At 42.5% G+C, this 17,269-nt stretch overlaps 1 long non-coding RNA gene across 2 annotated transcripts in view; it reads right to left on the bottom strand.

Annotated features, from left to right (window-relative positions):
- Positions 1–16,491, bottom strand: part of LOC138757220 (uncharacterized) — a 107,112-nt gene extending 90,621 nt beyond the window's left edge. Inside the window, exons 1-2 of one of the 2 annotated variants that reach the window (XR_011353424.1) lie at positions 16,047–16,491; positions 1,367–1,429 (exon numbers count right to left, since the gene is read on the bottom strand). This is a non-coding gene — a long non-coding RNA (uncharacterized lncRNA). The remainder of the gene's footprint in view (positions 1–1,366; positions 1,430–16,046) is intronic. The other variant, XR_011353425.1, reaches the window with a different exon arrangement.
- Positions 16,492–17,269: the final 778 nt, after the last annotated feature.

Below are 17,269 nucleotides of genomic sequence, written 5' to 3'. Positions count from 1 at the left end.
CAGTAATTATTGGGATTACTGCAAATATTTATTTTCTATTTTGTATATTTATTCTCTTTTATTTTAATTTAATTAGTTTACTATTATAGTTTTTTTAAAGGTACCTATTCGGCTTCAGCAAGTAAGAATTTTGGGTACCAGTACATTGTATGACAATAAATTTATTATTAATGAGTTTGTCAATGTAACAGGCTTGCATGGGCCAAAGATAAAGAGATGACTCAATGAATTGTTTTCCAGCATTTAATTGCTCTCTGCATGAGACAATATACACATCAATTGCCTTCTGGTTTTAATTACTTCTGCATCTTTGGTCTCTCACGGTGCAATCAACAATGTCTTTTCATTCTTTCTCTCAAATTACACATAGATACTTTATTTTAACATTTCAATATACACTCAAGTCAGTGTACACAATATTAGCCGAGAGCTATTTAAAATCGACAGGAAAACATTTCTACTCTATTATAAAGACAGTGAAGATGGCGGCACTGCCAGAGCCGCCTGTGGACCTGTGGGGAATGAGGGAGCGGAGGTGCAGTGCTCCTGTGGGGTATAGCTGTGGGGTGCAGTGCTCCTGTGGGGTATTGACTGGCATCGGCTCTGCACGGACTTTGAATGGCCCGTTGAGAGAGCCAACGGGGGTTTTAATTTGAGCTCCCATGACCTTAGGGTCTGCGCCCAAGATGCCTGCAGCCTCCGGGAAAGTGGAGGAATGAGCAGGGCACTAGAGGACAGGAAGACCAGCCCCCCCCCCCATCTGAGAAGGAAAAGTGGAAGCGACAACCCATGTGACTGTGACCACGGAGGTGGACCAATGGGGGGGGCTCTACGGCTGGCTGCTGGCAACTCGAGGCGAGGAACCCACAGAAGCTGCAGGCTGCTGGAGTCAGGAAAGTTGCGCTGGGCTGCGGACTGCTGGAGTCTGGTTCGAACTGGCTGGAATCGGGATACGAGTAGGTGCCGAGGGCGCCAAAAGGTCCATGACGGAGTCGGAGGTTTAGAGCTGGAGCTTGGGTTGGCAATGGTTTGGACTGGACTCTGGGTGGCTGTGGAAGCACTGGAGGTGAATCTCGGACACTCAGTGACTCTGGGGGCCTCTCTTTTGCTTCTCTTTTTCTGACTGTAAGAAATGTATGAGGCACCTAGGCAATTTCTTCTGGTGGAAAATCGGTCTGCCTTGCAGCAGGCAAAAGGACACTGTTTTATTACTATGACAATAAGTTGAATCTTGAATCTTAGTCTTCTCAAACTATGGAAAACTATGTATAAAGGTGTAAACAGTGACACCCGGTGGGCCAGTTAAAAACTGCATAGGGTTAATTGACTAAGCAGGATTATAACATTTAACAAGGAAAATTCATACCTGCAGAACATAATATAACTCATCAATCGCCTTCTGGGTTTTCTTCCTTCTGCACCTTTGCTCCTAAGCATGCAAAATTATAGAATTTACACTTTGAAATCTCAACGATGCTATGTTGGTCACATGACCAGCACATGGTAATGGTGCCAGACACAAGTTAAATAAAAATGTCCATAAAACTTGCATTAATGGTCAAAACCAGCTGTAAAATGTAATAATATTAGCAATAAACAAGATACATTAGGACTGACAGCATAAGCAATTTATTTTTTTAAAAACCAATAAAATAGCCCAGCAACAATTCTCCCCTCATGGTGCAATCAATAATGTAAGGGGGAGGGGCATAGCGGCTACATGAGTATGAGTTCAATACAAATAACTCTGAGATAAAATTCACAAATACAGAATTGGGAATAAAAATGATGAAATGTATTTTATCTCTGTTACACCAACATATAATTTCCATATAGGAAGACCATAATGCTTGTATGTCTGGAAGCGAATCTTCCCATCAACACCATCCAACAAACTAGAGGTGAAAACAGCAAACAGAGTAAATAATTTTTAAAGAGAAACCAACTTAGTGAGTTTCAGATATGCACAAATCAGGCAGGTGGTTCATGAACCTCAGACAAAATCAAATTGTAATTATATATCTGGCTTGGCACATTTGATTAGAAACCTTCTGACCTCTGAGAATTGTTTGAAGAACAGAAAGAAAAGAGCAACAATAATAAAGTTGTTCTCAGGTTTTCAGACTAATGAAGCAGTGTTGGGATCGGTGATTGGGCGCTAATTTTCACAACTTCACAGTGATTTGGTTGACAAGCACAGTAGAATTTTTCCAAGTTTGTAAATGATACTGTAAATTAGTTGGGATTTTTGGTACAAAGGAGGATTTAAAACAGATACAAAGACATATGGTCAAAGTGAAAAACCTGGCGAATACAATGTAGAAATGATAAGGTATCATTTCTGAATCAAAATCAGAGTTTATTGCCATGAACAAGTCACAAATTTTGTTGTTTACGGCAGCATCAACGTGCAAACGTTCTTCAAAAATGAAGACGCTGTTTACATCCGGTACCGCACGGATGGCAGTCTCTTCAATCTGAGGCGCCTGCAAGCTCACACCAAGACACAAGAGAAACTTGTCCGTGAACTACTCTTTGCAGACGATGCCGCTTTAGTTGCCCATTCAGAGTCAGCTCTTCAGCGCTTGATGTCCTGTTTTGCGGAAACTGCCAAAATGTTTGGCCTGGAAGTCAGCCTGAAGAAAACTGAGGTCCTCCATTAGCCAGCTCCCCACCATGACTACCAGCACCCCCACATCTCCATCGGGCACACAAAACTCAAAACGGTCAACCAGTTTACCTATCTCGGCTGCACCATTTCATCGGATGCAAAGATCGACAACGAGATAGACAACAGACTCGCCAAGGCAAATAGCGCCTTTGGAAGACTACACAAAAGAGTCTGGAAAAACAACCAACTGAAAAACCTCACAAAGATTAGCGTATACAGAGCCGTTGTCATACCCACACTCCTGTTCGGATCCGAATCATGGATCCTCTACTGGCATCACCTACGGCTCCTAGAACGCTTCCACCAGCGTTGTCTCCGCTCCATCCTCAACATTCATTGGAGCGACTTCATCCCTAACATCGAAGTACTCAAGATGGCAGAGGCCGACAGCATCGAATCCACGCTGCTCAAGATCCAACTGTGCTGGGTAGGTCACGTCTCCAGAATGGAGGACCATCGCCTTCCCAAGATCGTGTTATGTGGTGAGCTCTCCACTGGCCACCATGACAGAGGTGCACCAAAGAAGAGGTACAAGGACTGCCTAAAGAAATCTCTTGGTGCCTGCCACATTGACCACCGCCAGTGGGCTGATATCTCCTCAACCCGTGCATCTTGGTGCCTCACAGTTCGGCGGGCAGCAACCTCCTTTGAAGAAGACCGCAGAGCCCACCTCACTGACAAAAGACAAAGGAAGAAAAACCCAACACCCAACCCCAACCAACCAATTTTCCCTTGCAACCGCTGCAACCGTGTCTGCCTGTCCCGCATCGGACTTGTCAGCCACAAACGAGCCTGCAGCTGACGTGGACATTACCCCTCCATAAATCTTCATCCGTGAAGCCAAGCCAAAGAAAAAAAACAGCAATAAATAAAAATAGTACACGGGAAGTCAAAGCAAGCAGATTCTTTGGTTCATTGATCATTCAAGGATCTGATGGCAGCTGGGACAAAGCTATACGTGCTCATCTTTAGGCTCCTGTACCTTTTTCCCAATGGTAGCACAGTGAAGAGGGCATGGCCTAGGTGTTGGGGGTATCCTCTTTGAGGATAGAGGCTGCTTTTTTAAGACACCACCCCTTGTAGATGTCCTTGATGGAGTGAAGTCTGGTGCCTGTGATGTCACTGGCCAAGTTCACAACCCTCTGGAGTTTTTTCTTGTCCTGAGCATTGGTGCCTCTGTATCAGACAGTGACACAACCAGCTAGAATGTTCTCCACTGTACACCTGTAGAAGTTTTCGAGAGTCTTCGGTGACATACCGAATCTCCTCAAACACCTCACGAAGTATAGCTGCTGGCAAGTGTCGGACTCTGGCTTTACCCGACCCTCAATTTAGTCTATGTGTCGTCTGAGTCCAGCGTGCTCGTTGAATGAAGTGATAGGAGAAGATATTCGGTTCAACAATCAGTTTATTACACAGCACAAAAATAAAGCTTAACAGAGCTCTGGTTCAGTCGTTAGTTCATAGGTCACCTGCACAGTGAGCTATTCCCCAAGACTGACCACTATTGTCCAGTCTGCTCAGTTTATATAGATCCAAATTACCATACAGAACAAAAGTTGGCTTTGCTAGATTTTTTACATAAAGTATATCACCAGCAATTTACTATTCTACAGTTTATCTCGGGTGTAGACCTCTTATCTTAAATCCTCAAGATCAGACCATCCTATTGTTTTGAACAGAAATCAATTCCTACCCCAGATATTTCCAATCATCGTTCTGTTCCTGTCTGGCCAATTTCTTATGTTCTCCTTAACACCTCCTCATGCCTTAATCTTCTTCCTAGACTGGCTTTCCATTCCCTTTGTTTCTTACAGGATACTCTTTGTTCTGGTCTGCCCTGTGTCTCCTGTGCTACTCAACACCTCCTTCAGTTTGAGCATTCCTCCTAAATCGTTTCATCCATTTCCTCTCCTTTGTATTTTGGGAGCAGATAATTCTACCCCTACTGGACTCAGCCAACTTTGCTCCATGCTGCGATTGCCACTTAATTACATTACTCTTTGCCCTTAACCATGAAGTAAATATAAAATTGTTACAGTCATATATTCCATGATATTTTAACCCCTAGATTCCACCAGTAAACATGAAGTAAATATAATATTGTTACATAGTCATATATATTGTAAACATGAAGTAAATATAAGATTGTTAAATAGTCATATATTCCATGATGTTTTAACCCTTAGATTCCAACACAAGCCTTCTTCGTGATTATATCGACATGAAGGCTCAGGACAGATCCTCAGAGATGTTGACACCAAAGAATTTGAAGTTCTTGACCCTCTCCACTAATGAGCCCTTGATGAGGGCTGGGTCATGTTTTCCTGACTTCCTGCTGAAGTCTACAATCATCTCCTTGGTTTTGCTAATGTTGAGCATCAGGTTGTTGGCACGCACTCAGTGAGCTGATCTATCTCCTTCTTGTACACTTCCTCTTTGCTGTTGGTGATTCTGCCGATAACCGTGGTGTCATCAGCAAAATTGTAGATACCATTGGAACTGTGCCTGGCCGCACAGTTATGGGTGTATAATGAGCAGAGCAGTGGGCGAAGCACACGTCCTTGAGGTGCACCTGTGTTGATAATCAGTGAGGAGGAGACGTTGTTTCCAATTTGTACTGACTCCAATCTTCCGATGAGGAAGGTTTAAGGATCCAGTCACAGAAGTAGGGTGCAGTTACATAGGGTTTGGAGATTCTTGCCCAGCACTGAGGGAACAAAGGTGTTGAAAGCTGAGCAGTAGTCAATGAAGAGCAGCCGTATGCATGAATGCACATGACAGAAATTTGCTGCACAATGAGAGATTAGGTGATGCTGATACTCCAAGGGATGTAGATGTGCTTGGACACAAGTCACTATAAGTCTTGAAATGTGAAAACAACTGCAATCAACTTTAAAAATAATGGGAAGCAACATTGTTTCATGTAAGCACTTTATGACTGTCCGAACTATTAGATTTAATCATTTCATTTAATAACCATTGCAAGTTTTCACACAGCGTTTGAGGGTGAGGTTGACATTTACAGCTCTTTAAGAATCAAGTTGTGTTTCTTTACTGGTCCCATTCCCACTTCATTTTGTAAGTTTTTAAGTTTTACATTTCATTTTATTTGTCACATTATATCAATTACAGTGAGAGGAGTCCTTTGGTGAGAAGTCTAACAGGTCAGCTCAATATTCATGCTGGTATACAAAATAGAAGAACAATTTACAGTGTTTAGAACTACAATAAAAAATAATCAATGAGTACTGTAATGTATAAATATTGGGAGGAATTTGGTAAAATTAGAGAGGTAACATACATACATACATTTTAAAAAAAGATCTTATTTGAAAGACTGAAGAATTCATATTCAGTAACATTGCAGGGTCTATGGAGACTTTTATGCACATTTCACAGTAGGTGCTAATTGAAATGATGTCATGAAATGAATAGCCATTCTTTTGGAGGAGACAAACTGGCTGTTGGCAAGAGAGAGAGAGAGAGAGAGAGAGAGAGAGAGGTGAGACCAATCTCAACAAGCTCTCTCAGCCAGTGTGTGTGTGACACTGAAAGCAGCTGAACAGTGCAAGCCAGGAAGAGCCGGTTGGAAACAGAAAGTTCCAGAGCAATGGATGGCTGGAAGTGCTATATGTCTGATGTTTCTCTTGGAATAATTGGAACAGAAAGGAACTCTGTGATGGCCTGAAAGAAAGATGTTACCATCTGGTGAACCCTGACGGGGCAAGTTTTATCAGCGAGACATTGAGGTGACTAATGATGGTCCCTCAGTTGTGGAAATCCTGGAACAACAAATCTCTCTCTGCAAACCCTAGAAGAAACCTTCTTGAGCGGTAAACATTTACCTTTCAAGCACCAAAGCCTGGTGAACTTTATACATGTTAAATTCTGTGCACTGTATAAGAATTGCCTGCAATCAGAGAACTTGGAAGAAGGAGAATTGAGATTGAAGTGTGAACGAAATAACTTTTCTTAAATTTACACACACATTACATACATAATTTGGGTTAGTTAAGTATAGAGATAAGTTAAAGTTTGATTCTGTTTTCATGTTTAAAGTTGATTAATAACAATTTTTGTTTTAAAAACTACTTGTCTTGGTGAATGTCTATTGCTGCTGGGTTTTTGGATCCTTTAGGGTCATAACAGTACAAAGCAAGGGCAGCATTACAGCTCTCTTGTGCGGTTCATTCATGGACCTGATGTCTGTGGGAGAAAAAGCTGTCCTTGAGCCTGTTGGTATGTGATTTCACACCCTTGAGACTTCTCCCTGATGAAAGGAGGGAGAAAAGTGATAGGTTGCCTGCCATCCTCGGCATGAGGAGTCCGTGGAGGGGAGGAAAGTTTGTGTGATGTTCTGAGCTGCATTCAGTACCTTCTACAGCTTCTGATCTTGAGCAGAGCATCTCCCATACCATGCTGGGATGTATCCAGCAAGTATGTTTTTGATGGTGCACCTGAGGAACTTGTTGAAGGATGGGGGGAGCTTTCCAAGCTTCCTTAGTGTTCTCTGAAAGTAGATTTGTTACTGTAATTTCTTAACAATTGGTCAAATGTTTGGTCTAGGTCAGGTCACTAGAAATGTTTTCTCCGAAGAACTTTTAACATTTTGCATTTCATTGCTATTGATGTGGACAGGCGTGGGGACTCTACCTCCCCTCCTGAAATCAATGATCATCCCTTTTCGTTTTGGTATTGACAGAGAGATTGCTGTCTTTGCACCTTGCCTCTAGACTTTCAACCTCCTGTGTTCCATCTCATCATTAATTGGCACGGCCTATGCCTGTGATGCTGTCAGTGAAGTTGAAGATGGAATTGCTGTGGTGTTTGGCTGTGCAGTCATGGGTGTAGGTGGAGTACAGTTTGGGACTGAGTGCATGCTGAGGAGAACTGGTGCAAAGTGTGATGGTGGAGATTCTAACTACCTTCGGTGATTATGGACTGCAAGATTGCATTGGATGACTATCACTTATCTTTTAAACCATTTACGTCTTCTCTCTCATTTTCTTGTTCCACTTTCCTGAGTTCCTTACCTTTGCAGTTGCTTAAAATGGCCACATCTGCAACATTTCCAGTTGTTACAAAAAATGGGTCATTTGGTACCTCCTGTCTATGCCACCATTCAACAAGATCGTCCCTGATCCTTTACCTTAGCAACTCTTCCGGCACCATTCCAAATCTCTATTCCCTTAATTTTTAAAAGCATGACATTCTGAAATATTGTTTTCTTCCCACAAGTGCTATCCAATTGTTGAGTGTACTGCAGTAATGCCGATTAAAGCTATAATTTTTTTGGCCACAAAATGGAAATTAGGACATAAAGGTATGATGAGGAAAAGGAGTTAAGACTGAAAATGCTGACCTATTAAAAGTTGCTGAAAAATGTCATCAATAGGGAAATATTCCTGTAACTCTGGAGCCAGTTTTGAATGAAGATTGATATCAATGAAATTTTCTGTTTTCTCCAGTGAACCCCAGTTTATTGGACAGCAGTGATCCTCATTCTCCTTTGATGCTTTGGACATAATGACTACTCCAGCAGGCAACTCAAAGACCTGGAGATGTACCACCAACAGTGGAATTAGAAAATCCTCCAAACCCACTGGCAGGATGACCAAGGTCAGCATCGCTGCCTCGCCAATGCTTCCCACATTCAGCTCTGATTTGTGGTCAGTTGAAACAACTACTCGGCACACTGTCAGTGTAAGAGATTTCCAGGTCAGAGGAAATGCCTCAAGAGATTTTCCTGAAGCCTCCCTGAACAAGTTTAGCATTCAACACCATCATCCCCTCAAAATTCATCAGTAAAATTGACCACCCTGCACATAGCATCTTGCTGTTGAAAAGAGATACAGAAGTATCAGGGCCAGAATCACCAGGTTGACAAACACCTGCTTCCCACAGGCAGTGAGACTGCTAAATGACTGAATTACCATAACTGCTCATGCAAATCCCCCCCGAGACTTTAGTATTATGCAACAATATTTATTTATTTTTATACATGTACTGCACATACTGTAAACCACTTGCAACTATCTGTGCTATGCCGATATATGTGTTTACAAGTATTTTTACACCAAGGATTGAGTTGAATCACCCAGTTGCACTTTACAATTGTACGATATTAATAAACTTTAACTCAACACCCCATTGTGTAAGGGGATCTTGGATTTCCTCACCTCTGCACCACAATCAGTGAAGATTGTTAAGAACATCACCTCCACAATCTCCATCAGTACAGGGCACCACAGGTCTGCGTTCTTAGCCCTCTACTCTAATTGAAATGACATCATGAAATGAGTCACTGTGTGACTCAGTACAACCACAACACCATCTACAAATTTGCTGATGCTACCACGGTAGTGGGTTGTATGAAAAAGGGCGATGAGTCAGCACACAGGAGATTGAAAATTTGGCTGAATGGTGCACCAACAACAACCTCGCACTCAATGTCACAAACACCAAGTGCTTGTTGATTTCAGGAAGAGAAAACCAGAGGTGTACGATCCAGTGATAATTGGGGAATCAGAGGTGGAGAGGGTGAGTAAATTAAGTTCTTGGGATTTACTATCTCAGAGAATCTTTCCTGGACCCAACATGCTAATGGGATTGTGTTAGCACCTCTACTTTCTTAGGAGTTTTCAGAGGTTTGGTATGACATCGGAAACCCTGGCATAATTCTACAGATATGTAGTTGAAAGTGTATTGACTAGCTGTATCATGGTCTGGTATGTGGACACCAATACTCCTGAGCATAAAGCCCTGAAAAGGATAACGGACACACTCAGAACATCACAGGAAAAACTCTCCCCACCATCGAGAAAACCTACAGGGAACTTTGCTTTCGGAGAGCAGCAGGATCTACGCCACCCAGCACATGCTCTGTTCTCCCTGCTACATTCAGGAAAGAGGTATAGGTGCCACATGACTTGTACCACCAGGTTCAGGAACAGCTGCTACCCCTCCACCATCAGATTCCTTAACAACAAACTCAATCAGGGACTCATTTAAGGACTCTTACTTATGCACTTTATCAATTTTTTTCTCCCTGTATCGCACAGTCGTCAGTTTGTTTACATTTCTTTATTTGTTTACATGTGTAGGTTGAGTAGAGTTTTTTTGCACTACACAGTAATAATAAGTGGTCATTCTGCCTCACTCACAGGAGAAACAATCTCAGGGTTGTATGTGATGTCAATTACAGGAGTCTGGAACTACAAATATGAAATCAAATGGATGCATATTGATCAATTTCAAGTTTAACTTGAACTACAATTTGATGCAAGGGAAGTCTATTTGGACAAATGGCATTTGTACCTTTCACTTATAACCCATGCCAAGACTGTATCACAACTTGTTTAATTTATTAAGACACCAAAGAGGCAACTTGGCCCAGCAAGGTAGAGCAACTGGTCCCATTTCCTCTCTTCCTGCAATAGCTTATGCTCTTGGACATTCCCATGAACTCCCATTTTACAAATTTACCACTTCCCTACACTAATTTACAATATTAAGTTACCTCTTAACCCACCACATCTTCAGGATATGGGAAGAAACTGAAGTACTTAGGGAAACCCACATGGTCACAGGAAGAACATGTAAACAGTGCCCATGGCCAGGATTGAACTAGGTCCTTGGAGATGTGTAGCATCATGGTGTCGTGTCACATACCCAGAATTTTAACCCACCCATAACAAAGGATTATCTGGGAAGGGATTGAACACCTCAAGGGCACAGGAAAAATGGTAAAATGAGCACAGACCTCCCAAAAAGATGAGCACCGATCTCATTCAGCATTTCTGACCCAACTGTGGTTTTAGTTGTTAGTGAGGATTATCTGCAATTACATCAGGATCTAGGTGAACTGGGAAAGCGGGAAAAATGTCAGTCAGAATTCAACTGGGAAAAGTGTGAGGTCTTGCACTTTGGTAGTTTAAACCAGGGCAAGGCTTGTCTGCTGAACTAGAGCCCTGGTGAGTGTTATAGAACAGAATGCCTTGGAGATACAGGGACATAGTTCCATGAAAGTGGTATTAGAGGCAGATAGGATGGTGAAGAAAAAAATTAGCATGTTTGCCTTCATCAGTCAGGGAAATGTGCAGTTACATAGAAGATAGGAGCAGGAGTAGGTCATTCGACCCTTCGAGCCTGCACAACTTTTCATTTAATTTTGTGGAAGAAATTTCACGCAGAGATTTTGACTCCAACTCTAACATAGTTGGCCATCAGTCCATTTTAACTCAGCACCTGGCCCTGACTAATTGTGTTCAGTTAGACATATTATGTGAAAGCTAAGTTGAAGCTTTAACTGTAGTCAAGTATGTAAATGATATATATTTTCTTACAATTAGACAAAACCATAGTCAAGGTCTGGATACAGTTTGCAATGGTTTTATTACATGTTGTAATCATAATTTCTGTAAAGCATGTTTGTCTCTCTGAATAAATATAAGCACATGTTGAGGTAGATTTTAATTACTATATTAAATGTCTTACATACACCCTCTGTGGTCGGCAGGATCCCAGGAGAAAAAAAATTAGAGTCTTGCACAACCGGCTGGGTCTCATGCTGAGCTGAGACACCAATAGGCTGAGGTAAGAAGCAGGGAAGAAGTGTGAGGTTTTGAAGAAACTAAAGCAGAAATAAAACAAAAGTTGAAATCAGAGACGTTGGGGCTTTGTTTCAGGGAGATACTGGTGAGATCTATTGTAAATTGTTGTATATTTATTTTAGATATATAGTATAAGTAAGTTTGCATTCATGGGAAATCACCTAGCATAGAGATTGTGGGATCAAGGACAGTGTGAGTTCCCCATCCCAAATGCTCCTTGCATGACAAGGAAAACATGTCAAAAGGGAGAACGATCGATAAAATGTTGTCAGCAGGTAGGACACCCTACTTGAGATCTCGATTATATGTTGTTGTATTTAGGTATCGTGGAATATGGCCAAGTGACACCAACCTCCCATAACTAAAAAGGAAAAAGAGGTGTCTGAAGCCCCTGAGGTGTCTGTCCCCTGATCCACCTACCTTTCAGTACCCAAAAATACTCTCTGAAAAGGATGATGGGGAATCCAAAGAGCTAAACCAACTCCTTATAACTATTGCTGTGTTTAGCCAGAATCTTCCTCTATACCAACCCCAATCTCCCAATGTGGATGATGTGGTCGCCGAAGTTGCTGGTTCCCATTAAACTGCCCAACCCGGTGCTCCCCCGCTGGAAGGGCAATAGACCAGATCACGAAATATAAAGGAGGCCACAATACTTACTGATCGTGACCCCGATTTCTCTATGTATGCCAAAATGATGAAAGATGCCAATCCTTAAGCCCTGCATTCACATGGAGGTTAAGCCCATGATAGCAGATGCCTTGAATCCCTTGAAAGCACTAAAAGCCTTCCATAATAGGCTGAGCCCAATTTGCAATATCTATTACCCCTTATTGGGTGTATTGTTGAGGTGCACCTGTGGAGCCTCATGGCCTGGGTTGCAGGAAGGGTACTCCCTTCCCCCAGAAGAAGATGGGTATCAATAAGATATTGATGTATTGCTGGGACAGGGAAATAACTGGCTCACTGGCAGGAATACTGATTGGCAAACAAAAAACTGGGCTGAGGTTACTACTACATTGGTTCATACAGATGGGGATGACCTGTTCTCATTCAGTGACAAAAAAAATTCCAAGGGACCAATTATGGAAGTAGAGGTTGAGGGAGGAAATGAGGCCACGGTTTCTCAACAGGTGGGGACTGCCAGCCCACGATCGGTCACAAGATGAACACCGCCAATGTGGTCAGAGGGATGTTGCACCCTTATCATCTGTAAGCAATCCAGATTCGATGACATGGTGGGGTTGGGGACACAAGGGATCAGTGGTACAGGCTACTAGGTTTAAATTGTCCAGCAATTCAAATTGGGGATACAATTACATCAGCTTTAGTTGATACCTGCACTATGTCTTACATACACCCTCTGTGGAGCTCACACCTTGTCACATTAATGTGAATATGATTGGTATTGCTGGTATCCCTATGTATTGCCATAACTGCTTCTGTTTCTGTTAATTTAATGGGAACTATGTCTCTGGACACCTTCATTATATCCCAAATGACACCAATCCACTTGTTAAGTAGGTATGCTTTGTATAAGTGGCCAACCATAGTTTACTGTACAACCCAAGGTATGTTTCTGGAGCTAGCCCAGATTGCATGTTTAGTAACTACAGAGAAGCTAGCTTACACACCTGTGCTGTTTGGTTGACAGCTCCCAAGTAACCCCTACCATTCCGTTATCAAAGAACTTTACCGACTGGTCTCTCTCGACCCTGACTTGCTGTGGCGCGATCAATAACCATAAGCAGACACGAAACGAGTGATTAAAGGCTTCAATATCCAGAAACATTGGGCATGGCCCAGATCCAAGGCTGGTTTGGAGGGAGGACACTAGGACTATTAGCCTTTGGGGAGGAGTTAGAGGGTCAGAAGCAGGCCAGTAGTCTAGTGAGGTCATACCTAGTCTACCATGTTCCACCTCACTTTGTTCATCTTTTTTCACGATAGGAGTCTCTAATGAAGTCAGTGTTAGACATTGCATGGTGATGTATACTCATTCAGCTACTTCAGTGCATGAGGTCGCAACAAAACACATTAGCTGCTCAGAAATTGTGACAGCTTAAAAAATATTTTATGGGCCAGAGAGGCTACAGGTACAAATGAAGCTAAATGATTGCCGGAAAGATCTATACAAACAGCCACGAAACTCTGCCCCACATATCGCCTTATGATCAGGCCACCTTTTGCAGCCGTGAATATGGGATTTATGACTGAACGACTTTGTCACCTCATGGTGGAGTGGGGACATCTGTTAAGCCCCTCCTACTTTATTTTTTTCCATCACTGACCAAGAAGGATGGGGAGGGGAGCGATGCCAATGCTCTCCTGATGCTCAACCCTTACAAACTTGTCACCTTGGTATCTGTGCTCTTGAGGCAGCCCATAAAAAACATGTAGGAACAGTCTATTCAGTGGAACCACATTGTTACCTTCAAAAAGAATGCATCATTACCCACCATCTGAAAATACTGACTGGCACCTTGTATTGGAGGATTTAAACCATGTTTTTCGCTCCTGCAAGGCTGAGAATCAGTAACCTGCTTGAGACTCAGCAGACATAAGCTAAATTCTACCATGGGGCCCAGAGATGCAGTTATCTGACAAAAAGACGTCTGTGTACCAAGAACATTTAATCTTCCTGCTTGTTTTGGTCACAGTCTTTCAGGCAGAGACCTAACCTTGATGCAAAATAAACCATTGTATTCAAAGTGATAAGCTGAAAGTTGTGTTATTCGATAGAAGCCTAGGCATCCTAGCTTGCTCGCTTATCTTTCTTTTTGTGCTGGGAATAGGTATTTGAGTAAGCAATTTTTGGGTAATATAAGCCATGGTCCCACTGCTGAAGTTTGAGACTTTCCGAGAGGTGGCAACATCTCTCAGCAAGAAGAAGAACTTCTGGAGTCCAGCCAACGTCCCGGTCGAGGGGAGGTGGAGAAGCTGCTACCGGCGCCCCGACAACCTACAATAAGTGTGCAGTCGTTGCCTCGCTTCGGCAGTTTGGACCAGTCCAGGCATTGATAAGTATAATTGGGAAGGGCTTGCATATTGTAGCTTGATATCAGCTTTTGAATTTGTAATAAAGATTTATATAAGCTGAAGTGCTCTCGGTGTGTGTGTCTATTTTCTTTCGGTAGCTCAAACACTGTGACCAATCTAAAACAAACAAAGTGAGAGGTACAAGTTTACCCAGGACACACCTCAATCTGAGGAGGGTATTTCTCCAGTGATTAACACTTTGATAAACCGAGATCATAAGCACTTAAAGTCCAAATATTACTTCTATCTTGCCCATCCCTAAACTGGGGAAAAAGAATGAGTGGCGATTCGTGCACAACCTTCACACAATCAATTGAATAGTTGAGCCTATTGGTTCCCGACATAATGTTATACTTCCTGTTCCCCTGCTGAGGCCATTGTTTTTGCAGTAGTTGATTTGTGCTCACCTTTTTCCTCTGAACATCTTCACTCAGGCAGCCAGTATTTGTTTGCCTTCATTAATTGCAGCAAACAGTATACTTGAACCAGAATACCTCAAGGCTACACTGAAAGTCCTGCTGTTCATGCTGCAGCCATTTGATGTGGTTTAGAAAATCTGTCGCTTTCTGCAGATTTTACACTGATCTTAGACGTATCTAAGGTATGGCAAGTTGGTTACAGAACCAGGGTGGTACTTGCGGGGACGGCACTGTCCTCGCCTTACCTGCCCAATATCCAAGTCCATAGCCCAATATGGGCAGCTTCGGGGCTGTTCCAGCATGCAAGCGGGACCTGGCGGCAGTTCAATGCAGGATCAATTGGCAAAATGGCCGTCTTCCCTAACCATAATCCCCCACAGCTGGAACCACTTTCCGAAGGGTTAATTTCATCGACAGATCTATATCCTAGCCTAGAGTCAAACAAGAAAGTCTGCAAACTTGGTGATTGTAGTAAAAATGATGGACAAATGCTCCAGTTTCAGCAAGCCCAAAACGTTGGTCACGTATTTTTATCTTTACTATATACACTATTTGACATGCTGAGTTTCTCAAGGATTGTGATTTTACTTCAATCAGGGTGTCTGCAGACTTTCCTGTATTACTACTGCTATTTTTCCAAGTGTTTCAGTTTCTGCCCAAAGTGGTGAGGGTTGGAAGGCGAATTGATCCATGTATTGGTGAGTGGTGGAATCTAGAGGATGAAAACATGGGAAGAATAAAAATGCAATTAATGCAGTATTGCTGTAAATTAATGGACAGCATATCCAATGGGCTGAAGGTCTTGTTGATGATTTGGTCATATGGAGCTGCATAGGGGTCTCATTTGTTGGTGGGGCTGGTTAGAAGAGGTTGGACTCTACACTAGAGTATTTGAAATTGGGGTTTCTGAGGGGATATCCAGGTTAAATTTCAGCTTTGGTGCTTGTGATAGGCACATGGATGAAATAATGTTTAGAACAAAGACATTTTTATCTTCATTTGCCCCTGTGTGCCAGTTTTAAATTTGTAATCAAACAATTCATATGTACCCCTTCTAGATTTTATTAAAGGTTATTTATATGGGGGGGCGTGGCAAGATGGCATAGAGGACAGACGTGCAGTCCTAATCCTCCCCAGCCAGTTTTTTAAACACCCATTTTTAAACTTTAATTTAAGTACATAAACGTTTTATTTTTACTTCTAGGAACACTATTTATTTATAATGGCAGCTAATATTAAAAAACCTAAGACTCAATTACAGAAAAAACTACTTTTTAAAAGTGTTTAAGAACTGAGGCCTACCTGTCCAGTTGGAACCACAAAGTTGTTGTCTGGAACCTCCAAGCCACAGAGAACTCCAGCTAGGTTAAGTATTACACTGGCGCCGGTCTTGTCTCCGCAAGATGGTGCCGGCTTGTTGATGAGATCAGCCGACGTTGACCCGCACGTTCGTGATGTCGAGCGCGCGGGCAACTCGACTGAGAAGAGCCCTCGAGCCCGTGCTGCCGTCGGGGGAGCCGAGGACGGTCAGGATGGCGTTGGAGACTGCCCCTGCGCGGCCCCTGGTCTTGCCGGGCGTGCGCAGTGCCTCAAGGGTCCGCGATCTGCTGGAGTGTGTGTGGGAGTGTGTGTGGTCTGTCGGGGGGCCTGAACGGTGGCATCCCAATGTGGTCAGGGTGCTGCTGTCAGTTGTGCAGACCTGCAGCCGCAGAGGAAAAGGCCCTACAATAGTGGAACAAGAAGAAGACTTACCTACAATGGCCAGTTCACTGGAACAATTGGAGGAGGAGTTTGCAGAAGGTAGACCTTAAGATGCGGCACTGGAATCTGGACTGGGCTCTATTTTTACTGTTTTGGAAGGGATTGCCTATCATATGGATAACATATTTCAACAAATGACTCAAGTGACAACTAAACTTTCTAATATGTCTGAAGATATGTCTACACTTAAGAGAGATGTTAATAAATGCCTTACATCAATAGATGTAGTACAAGAAATTTTTTTTAAAAATTGAGACGGCTTTTTCTGAATGTAAAGAACAAGTTGTGCGTAATAAGGATAAAATAGAGAAAGTGGAAGATTCGTTTGTGGATTGGGGAATCCAGAAGAGATTTATTGAAAAAGATTGATTCATTGGAAAATCAAAATCAGAGAAATAATGTAAAAATTGTGGGCCTTCCAGAAGAATTTGAAGGAGCTGATCCAATAAAATTTTTTAAGAACTGGATCCCGAGATGCTGGGTAAAGACTTTCGGGAGGTTTAATATTGGAGAGGGCACATAGAGTGCCATGGAAGAAACCGTTACCGGGACAAGCACCGTGAGCAGTTTTAATTCGGTGCCTGAATTATCAAGATAGAGAAATGATTTTGCAGTTCCCGGTACAGAAGGCAAGACAAAGTCAAGCTCCAAAGATGATTAAGAACAATAGAGTTTTTTAATGCAGATTTGAGTCAAGAAATTATTAGGCATTGACGGGAGTTTAATTAGGCTAAAGATGTGTTGTGGCGGAAGGGATATAAATT

Source organism: Narcine bancroftii, chromosome 3 (genome assembly GCF_036971445.1).
Source record: "Narcine bancroftii isolate sNarBan1 chromosome 3, sNarBan1.hap1, whole genome shotgun sequence".
Lineage (NCBI taxonomy): Eukaryota > Metazoa > Chordata > Chondrichthyes > Torpediniformes > Narcinidae > Narcine > Narcine bancroftii.
This window is presented reverse-complemented; position numbering and strand designations above follow the sequence as displayed.